Source organism: Vespula vulgaris, chromosome 3 (assembly GCF_905475345.1).
Source record: "Vespula vulgaris chromosome 3, iyVesVulg1.1, whole genome shotgun sequence".
NCBI classification, from domain to species: Eukaryota; Metazoa; Arthropoda; class Insecta; order Hymenoptera; family Vespidae; genus Vespula; species Vespula vulgaris.
In genome coordinates, this window is record NC_066588.1 from 3,055,721 (window position 1) to 3,065,000 (window position 9,280).

General features: G+C 38.5%; 1 protein-coding gene and 1 long non-coding RNA gene across 5 annotated transcripts in view; both read left to right on the forward strand.

Moving 5' to 3' along the window:
- The window catches only part of LOC127062296 (uncharacterized protein CG43867), a 107,255-nt gene that overhangs the window by 28,889 nt on the left and 69,086 nt on the right, over positions 1-9,280 (forward strand). The gene's annotated exons all lie outside the window — the stretch shown is intronic.
- LOC127062311 (uncharacterized) overlaps positions 5,998-9,280 on the forward strand; it is a 28,689-nt gene continuing 25,406 nt past the window's right edge. Inside the window, exon 1 of the long non-coding RNA XR_007781117.1 lies at positions 5,998-9,280. This exon is cut by the window's right edge and continues 21,924 nt beyond it. This is a non-coding gene — a long non-coding RNA (uncharacterized LOC127062311).

A 9,280-nucleotide genomic window follows, 5' to 3' on the forward strand; every position in this document is an offset into this window, starting at 1 on the left:
GAGGAAAGCGAGATAGAAAAGGTAGTTTTTTCTTTTTCTTTTTCTTTTTTTCTTTACTTTTCTTTACCTCTTTTTAAAGAGCACAAACGCTGTTTTTCTAGAGATAGTAGACAAAGGAAAAAAAAATAAAAAAGACAGAGAAAGAGAGAGACGATATAAAGAGTCGAGACGGTCGTCTCTTTAAAAACCGCAAAGAGTAAGAGCGTAACTCGAAATACGATAAATCGTTACGTTGTAACTCGGAAAGTAAGTAAGTAAGTACGTAGTTGGTGTTAGGATGGAAGCAAAAAAGATCGCGAATACTATACTTACATCGGACACATAAAATTTCACGAGAGCAAAACGAAAGAATCGAGCGTTACAACGACTACGACTACGACTACGACGACAACGTAATGCTTTTACTTGTCTGTAAATTTACGCAGGAGGTGTAAAATTCACGTACATAAATACGCTCGAAAGATATATATATATATATATATATATATATATATATATATATATATATGGCTTGCGACTTTGAATTTCGCGCGATTTATTTTCCTCGACTGATGTTTCCCGTCGTCGTGGATATATTCATAAATTTAGTTTTTCTTACACCCCTCCCACGTTATCCCTTCAAAGACACACCTACCGTGAATCGTGTAAATTTCATTTATCTTCTTATAATATAATTATTATTTTTTATAATACGAGTATTATCTTTTTTCGAGCTAGACGAAAACCTCTCAACGATCCATGATTATCGCCGTGTTAAACAACAATAAACATAATTCGTTTCATTGAACCTATTTGCATTAGAACGTAAATAGTATTTTCGGTTGGGATACACTTTGATTGTGATCCCTCATCGTCCAAGCGTGTTGTTGTTCGACTCTTCAAATAGACACGAGACACGAGACGAACGAACCTTGCGCTCTCGACAATATGCGGTTCGGCATTAGGGTGGTTCGAGCGTACAGAGAGCGCTCTGATTAAGTGTCCACCAACCGCAGAGCGTGTACCGATACGTCACAGCCTCGTAAATAGGACACTTCAGAATGGACCTGCACAAGCGAACTGCGGTCCACCTACGACTACATGATAAATTCCAATTGGCAATCCAACCCTTTCGATCTTTTCCCCCACTCTTTCCAACCCCGGTCAATTTTTCCGGTCTATTTCGACCCTACTGTTTACCACCATTATTTCTACTATTTACGAATCTCTAATTTGATTCGCTTCGATAAAGCCGAACTAATTATCCCGTTCGGCTAGGATCGAATGAAATATTTCAAATATAATCCTTTTCATTTTTAACGGCGCGTTTACCAGCATACGTACTAACCGATGACATCATAAATCTTTCTCGATCAATCTTGCAGATATAATTACGATCCGCTATGTCGCAGTTTCCTCCCTAGCCTCTCGATAGACGGTCCCGACTTCTCACCGTTCCTGAATCGATCGACTTCCAACGTTAATCCATCGTTTTAACCCCCAGGTGCGTCGTAATCGCAAATTGGAAGTGGTTGTTATATCTACTCGAAAGACAGACAGAGAGATGAAGAGAAAGAGAGAGAGAGAGAGAGAGAGAAAGAGATAGAGAGAGAAGTGCTACCCTTCTTTATAATCCCACGTTACCTCCTATACTCCACATTTACTTTATCACACTCACCGACAATAAGATCCTCTCTCATTTTCCGTATTTAATCTCATCCGTTACATTTCCATCATTAAAACGTCTCGAATAGTTTATCAGGGAGAGGAAATGAGTGGGAGGAGGGGGTGAGAATGAAGAGTGATTAATTCTATCTAATTTTTTTTTTATTTTCTTCTCCTTTTCTCCCCTCTTTTATTTTACATTTTTCACCGACGTAATATTACAAGATACAGAAATATCAAAATGACGTAAATATAATGTGTATGTATAAAATGTGTGCGTGTTTGTGTTAAGTAAATAAGTAAGCGTGTGTATACATTGGCGTTAGAAATTTATGAGTCGCACCGAACGTTCGAAGGATTCTCGTCCTCGACCTAATTTCAATTCCGTTCGTTACAGAATCAAACTTGGCGGAAAGAGAGAGAGAGAGAAAGAGAGAGAGAGAGAGAGTGAGAGTGAGAGAAAGAATGAGGGAGAAAATGAGGACGAGAGGGTAGAAGAGAGATTACGTAAACCTCGGAGAAAACGTTTCTCTATGGAGACCACGAAGATGCATGGGGACGTTTTCATGGACGACAAACGCGTGCGAAAGAGAAAGGGATACGCAAAGGGCTCGTTTCTTAGGACATGCGATAAAGTTCCTGTCTAACGGCCCGAATCCGCCCTTCGACCGACACTTCTCTCTCTCTCTCTCTCTCTCTCTCTCTCTCTCTCTCTCTCTCTCTCTTCTCTCTCATTTTTTTTAAGGGCACATCTCATCCACGAACCCCTCCTTCAGACATTCTCAGACTGGGTTATAGCGTCGAGCGCGATTCAACAGGCAACGAATTCACTGCCTTAAGGCCGTTCAAGAGTACCACGTTCTTCGAGGAGTCGTGCCAGAATATTACGATCCAAGCCTGGCCCTCGAGCTCTTTGTCTTTTGTCTCCCACACGCACTTTTATACCTACATATGTAGTTACTTACTTACTTTATTTTACTTTCCTTCTTTCTTTCTTTCTTTCTTTCTTTCTTTCTTTTTTCTTTCCTTCCTTCTTTTTTCTATGTGATCGTTTCTTTCTGACCCTTTCTTTCCTCCTTTTCTCATCTCCTTCATTTTCTTTTTATAGCTACTTTGAAAGTCGAATACTAGGAAGTCAGCCATGATAGCGTCCGATGGGGATTTTCGAAAACGATTGGTTTTTCTTTTTTTTCTTTTCTTTTCTTTTTTTTTTTCTTTCTCTTTTTTTAATCTTTTTTTTTTAAATAGCAAAAGAGAGATGTGTGTGTGTGTGTGTGTGTGTGTGTACATAGTTCGATGGCGTTTCACACATACACACACACACACACGTTTATTTTTGCTGTTTTTTTATTCTCATTCGACAAGCTTTTGTTTCGAAATAGTAAATGAAAAAAGTTGGTCTGGAAAATCTGTTTACGGACAAGTTTACGGTCTCAAGGATTTATATGGAAAAAAAAGAGAAGTAGAGAGAGAGAGAAAGAGAGAACATCTCTCGCTCATTTGTCAACGACGCAGTTCCACGTAAACTTTCTTCCACTTTTCTTTTCCTTCCTTTCGTACATGCAAACTTTTCTTTTTTCTCTATCTTTCTCTTTCTCCCGTGGTTTTTCTTTCCTCTCCGATCTACCGTGATTGCTCGTCCGGATTACGTCTAGTGCCCTTTTCCTGGAGTCTTCTCGTTTTAATCTTTCGAGCAGCAGTAGCACCACGACCACCACCACCACCACCACCATCATCTCCATCTCCACTTCCACCATCAGCACCATCACCACTACCACCACCATCACCATTGCTGCCGTCAAGAGAAGACCGGCAATTAATCTCTTAATTGCCCTCGAGCGTACCGTCGGGCATTTAAATTCACCGAGACTCTGAATCTAACATTCATCCTCTCTCTCTCTCTCTCTCTCTCTCTCTCTTTCTCTCTCTTTTTCTTTCTCTGTCATTCTCCTTCATATAGACTCACACACATAGACTTTCTTTACAGTCAATCGAAAAGTCAAAAAGCGATGAAGTTAACCGATCCAATCGTTTTAAAATTGATTGACGTTATAACGTGTCTAGGAACGGATTCACAAAGAACCCGTAGAACATAGTTACATAGATATATATATATATACACACACACAAACACACACATATATGTAATACTCGTATCTCCATTTTCAGTGGACGAACCCGTTTAGTTTCGCTCGTCTAACAGGTGATCCTTCATTACGTACGTCTCGTCCACCTGTTTTACAGGCGACAAGGGTGACGGCGAGGAGGCGTGGCAATGTGAGGAAACGAGACAGAGAGACAGAGAGACAGAGAGAGAGAGAGAGAGAGAAAGAGAGAGAGAGAAAGAGAGAGAGAGAGAGAGAATAAGCCCTTTCGACTTTCCAGCGGACGACAAGAGCCACGGGAAATGAAAGGATCGGTTCCGTGATTAAAAGCCCTTGGGCAACAATTGATTTTTCCCCCGTGTCCATTACGCACACCCACATGCTCATCGTTACGTACACTGAGAGAGAGAGAGAGAGAGAGAGAGAGAGAGAGAGAGAGAGAGGGAGGGAGAGAGAGAATCGACAAAGAGCTTGTGCTTTTATCAACGTTGTTTGTCTACGGGTTGTACGAATATCGACGATGTTCGTGTCTCTCTTTAAATCGTTACGTGACATCTCTTGTCGCGATTAAAATATCAAAAAAAGAGAGAGAGAGAGAAAAAAAAAGAACAAGAAGAAAAGAAAAAAACAAAATGAAAGGAAACTTCATAGATGTAATAGAATTTAATATCGGCCATAGTAACATTAAATATTATTAATCAAGTATTTCTTTTTTTTTTTCACAAAAAATAAAATTTTTTTTTTCTCGTAAATACGAGCGTATTCGTTCGATTTCATGTTTAGAGTGATTTCAGAGGGACAAATTGAGGGGAAGATAAAATGAAAAAAAGAAAAAATACAGGAAAGAAAGAAAGAAATGAAAAGGAAGAGAAAGAAATATCTAGGTACTCTGCCCATATGTGAATATTGTGAATATATTGAATTCGTATTCATTCCCGGTTTATTATCGAACAAACTTTCAATGTATAGGTATCTATATGCGATCGATAGCGAGTAGAGAAACAAGTGTTCACAAAGTTTGTTCACCCCTTTCTTTCTCTCTCTCTCTCTCTCTCTCTTACGTCGTTAGACTCGATCTCTCTATTGTTCTCTTTCGTTCTGTCATGTCGAACAACGCGTTAAAAGTAGGTTAACGGATGATATTAGGATTTAGCAAGAGATGTTGAGAAAACGTCGGACGTCGAAGAAGAATAAGAGTAAGAAAAAGAAGAAGAAGAAATACTAGTATTAGTCTAGTAGTAGTAATAGTAGTAGTAGTAGTAGTAGTAGTGGAGGAAGAAGAGAAAGCAGAAGATGAAGAAGGATAGAAAGAGAGAAACAGAAAGAAAGAGAGAGAGAGAGAGAGAGAGAGAGAGAGAGAGAGGCTTTCTTGTGCTTCCGTTTTCCACGAGGAAAAACAATTCGATGCACGTGTTGCGCGAACTCGTTACGAGATACTTTCTTCCTCAGTGGCAGCTGTTACACGCCGCAACTCCATTGGACGTCGTCGCGGTCTTCTCTCTCTTTCTCTCTTTCTCTTTCTCTTTCTTTTTCTCTTTCTCTCTTTTCCTCTCTTTTACTTTTTCAGGATCGTTTTGACGCGTGTGCTTCTGCGATTGGCAGCTTCGGCGAGCCGTGCAAACCTAAAGCCCACGTCCGCTCGATCCATTTATTCTCGTGGAAAAAAGAGTAAAGCTCGCTTTTATTGCACGTCCTCCGTTACGTTCGTTTCGGACGACAGTTACATATCGCGTCTGTGTATAAGCCTTCCATCTTTCTCTCTCTTTCTCTCTTTTTTACGTGGCTGAATTTTCTCTTCCGTGTGTTACGCGAAAGGCACGCGCGATTGCACGTCGAACGGCTATACCTTTCTTTTTTTTTTACTTTTTCTTTTTTAACCTTTTTCTTTTTTCTTTTTTCTCTCTCTCTCTCTCTCTCTCTCTCCTCCCTTCCCTTCCTTTCATCCACGAAAAAGCTTGCAAGCTTTTCGCCTCCTGCTACTCCCCCCTCTCCTACTCCATTCCACCCTCACCCTCATCCCCTGCACCGTTGTTTGCCTCTGTCACACTATACCGTAAAACAAAGTTCTGTCTTTTCGAACGAATTCGTACGACGACGTGGTTCTCATATTTTTCCCGACATATCTTATATATTTCTTCTTCTCTTTTAGCTTACCTTACGCGTTTACCAATTTTTATCGTATTTCGTGTTTCGTCGACTTCCACTTTCGAGATATCGTCGAATCGTCGATATTTAAAAAAAAAAAAATAAAAAAAAGAAGAAGAAACCAACGAGAAAGAATATTTCACGATCGAAACTCGCGACAAATGATATTAAATCTGGTAGAGAAAAGAAAGTTATAAATAACCAATGTCCGTCGTTTCTTTTTTTCTTTTCTTTTTTTGTTCATCTGCGATAATGTCCTTGCTCATCTTGGTGGTAACGAAGGTTGTTAAATATGAACTAAGTTAAAACAGTCTATATAATTTAATTAAATCGTAGGCGGCTTATCGTAGAACACGAATAATTGAAAGGCATAAAATGAAAAATGCATTCGTCCATGGTTGGCGTAGAATATTACGATGAACTTGGTCCCGACGGTCCTCACTACGTTTAAAGGTTATTAATGTTGCCGAGGGCGATCGCTTTTAATTAACATTTTCTCAAATATATATATATATATATATATATATATATATATACACACACACACACGTGTATACTAACTAATACACTTTCAACTCTCGTTTCCTTTTCTCGATTTAATTGCATACAGGGTAACGTTGATTTTTCCAACAAGATAACTCGGCATTTCCGTGTTATAGGTACGCATAGAATGCATACGCATGTATAATTTTTTTCTCTCTCTCTTTTTCTCCTTGAACCAACAGCGAAACGTTCTATCCGCTACGCTCGTTGCGGATTATATCGGACTTTTGATATTCGAGAGCTGAGCTTGCTTACGAACGAACGAGAAACTTATTATCGCGTACTTCATTTCTCAGCGCAGTGGCAGCTTTTTATTAAATAATTTAAGTAAGCCGTAAGAAGAAGAAGAAGAAGAAGTAGAAGAAGCTCGTCCAGTCGGGAAAACTTTCGTAATTTTCTTCCCGAAATGGGTATCTCTTCTAAAATCTACCAGGAGAGAAAGAGAGAGAGAGAGAGGAAATAGTTTTGCTCGTAAATCCTCTCCTTCTCGTTCGGCAAATAATTATCTTCATTCAATTATACCGATTTAAAAGAATGTTAAGTAGATATACGCGAAACGAGTAGTTGTACAACTCGAAATCATTTTATCGAGTCGATACTCTCGATCCTTTCGAAAGAGAGATATTATTTTCTTTTTTTTTTTCTTGCGAATCAAGGTCGAACAAAGAAAAAAAGAAAGACGAAACAAGATCGATTTCGCGTAAGAATCGAGTTTCGTGCGGTTGAATTATTATTAAAATTCGACATTCGCGTGAGATGGTCGTTCAGTCGATCATGTCAAGAATTTCACGAGCGGCTTTTGAACAAGCTCGCCAGGAAAATATATCGATTCGCTGGAATGAGTTTAGAATTAGTCGTTTTTCGACTTTTCAACATTTTCTTCGCAAACGAAAAGAGTAGAAAGATATTGCGTGAAATCGTGAAAAGTTACGTCAACGATAAAAGTGGACCGACATTATTCATTAATTTCACTCTTTTGCTCGTGGTTAAAAGGAACGGCCAACAACACTTTTTCTCGTCTCCCTATATATACGATTTTACTTTTATCATATCTTCCTTTTGACGAAAACGTACGCTTCCCTTTTAATCTCATTTCTTTTTCTTTTTTTCTTTTTTCTTTTTTTTTTCCCCTATTCCTTTCATTTCTTTTTTTTCTATTTTTTTTTGTCTCTTCTTTTTCCTTTAATTTCGCGAAAAGACTCTTCTTGCTCGGACAGGTTATTTTCGTGTTGGCTTCTTGACCCGTGATCGGGTCTTAAAGTACAAAGAATTATTTAGGAAGTATAAAACGAGGAAAGGGACGTGCTATTTTAGTGCACGAATATAGAGCAACGGTAGGAATAGATTAGAGTCTATGTTTAATAATTATATAAGGTCGAAGGTTCTAAAGTAGATTTACGTCCTCTAAGAAACGAACGTTTCATCGGATCAGAGGATTTTAATGAGAAATTATAATACCTTTACGAGCTAACTTTATACCGATAACAGCAAGAACAAACAGTAACAGGAGCCACCCATCAGTAAATGCATCAACGAATCTCTCGAATATCGTAATTTTAATCTATAATAAAACGTTCCTCTGTTTCATCATTTTAGCTATCTATTCCCTTCCGGTCGAAAACTTTGAGAAAGGAGAAGATTCTCTCTTTTCTCTCTATTTCTTCGTTCCTCGAGAAAAGACGGAGTGAAAGTAAAATCGATATTTAATTTTAACGAAGCCACACAAAAGAATATCCTCCGTTCTGCTCTCTCTTGTAACGAGAATCTCTCTCTCTCTCTCTCTCTCGTTTCTTTTCGAGCTCTTTCTCTTTTACAACGTCAGCCATCGCAGACACACAAATGTACACATGTATGTATATATATATATATATGTATACATACACGAACGATATCTACCTATCTACCACTCTTTTCCCTTTCGCCTCGTTTTTCTTTGTGGCACATGTTGTATCCGTCGACTGTGTCTGGATCATGACAGAAAGAGAAAGAGAGAGAGAGAGAGAGAGAGTGAGAGAGAAAGGAAGGAGAAGGGAGATCAAGGATCGAGAACTCGAGCTCGGAGAGATAAGACAGCAAAGGCCAAAGGAGTCCGAAACTTTCGTAACGGCGAGCTCTGATAAAAGCGCGCATTTTTCCTAGACGGATGAGGGACAAGAAGATTCTCTTGTCCCTTGTCTTTCACCAAGATTTACGGAATACCGAATACGAAAATTACAAGACAGAATAGAAAAAAGAAACTTACGATCTCGAAGATACTTCGTTATTGCTGTTTTTGTTTTTCTCTCTTTTCTTTTTTTTCTTCTTTTTTTTCTTTTTTTTATTTCTATCTCTTTAATCTTCTTCAATTTTCTTTTAATCATTTTTCAAAGAATAATTTCTTATTATTTCGTTCTTTTCTCTATTACTTTTCCGAGCGATAATTCTTCCTTTTTCTGTTTTCTTTTTACTTTTTTTTCTTGTCGCAGGAAAGATAAATAAATTCGAAAAGTGAACGATTCGCTGGCGCGTATAATGATAATCGTATCTTTTGAAAAGGATTCGAAAACGAAAGAGGGAACGGGATTGTCGACTTTTCCTTGCGATGCTCTTAAAAAAGAACGAGTTTTTAGGGAGCGAGAAGAAGAATTACGATGACCAGGCGTTAACTTTACGAGTACCGTGTTAATTGCATTAGCCCTTGAAAAATAGAGGAGGTAATGGAGGAGGAAAGGGAGAGCACAAAGGGGAAAAAAGGAAGAAGGAAAGAAAGAAAGAAAGAAAGAAAGAAAGGAAAAACAAAGGATAAAAAAAAGAAAGGGATAAAAAGTACGATGGGATAAGGGAACTTTTAACCGTTTTGTGCG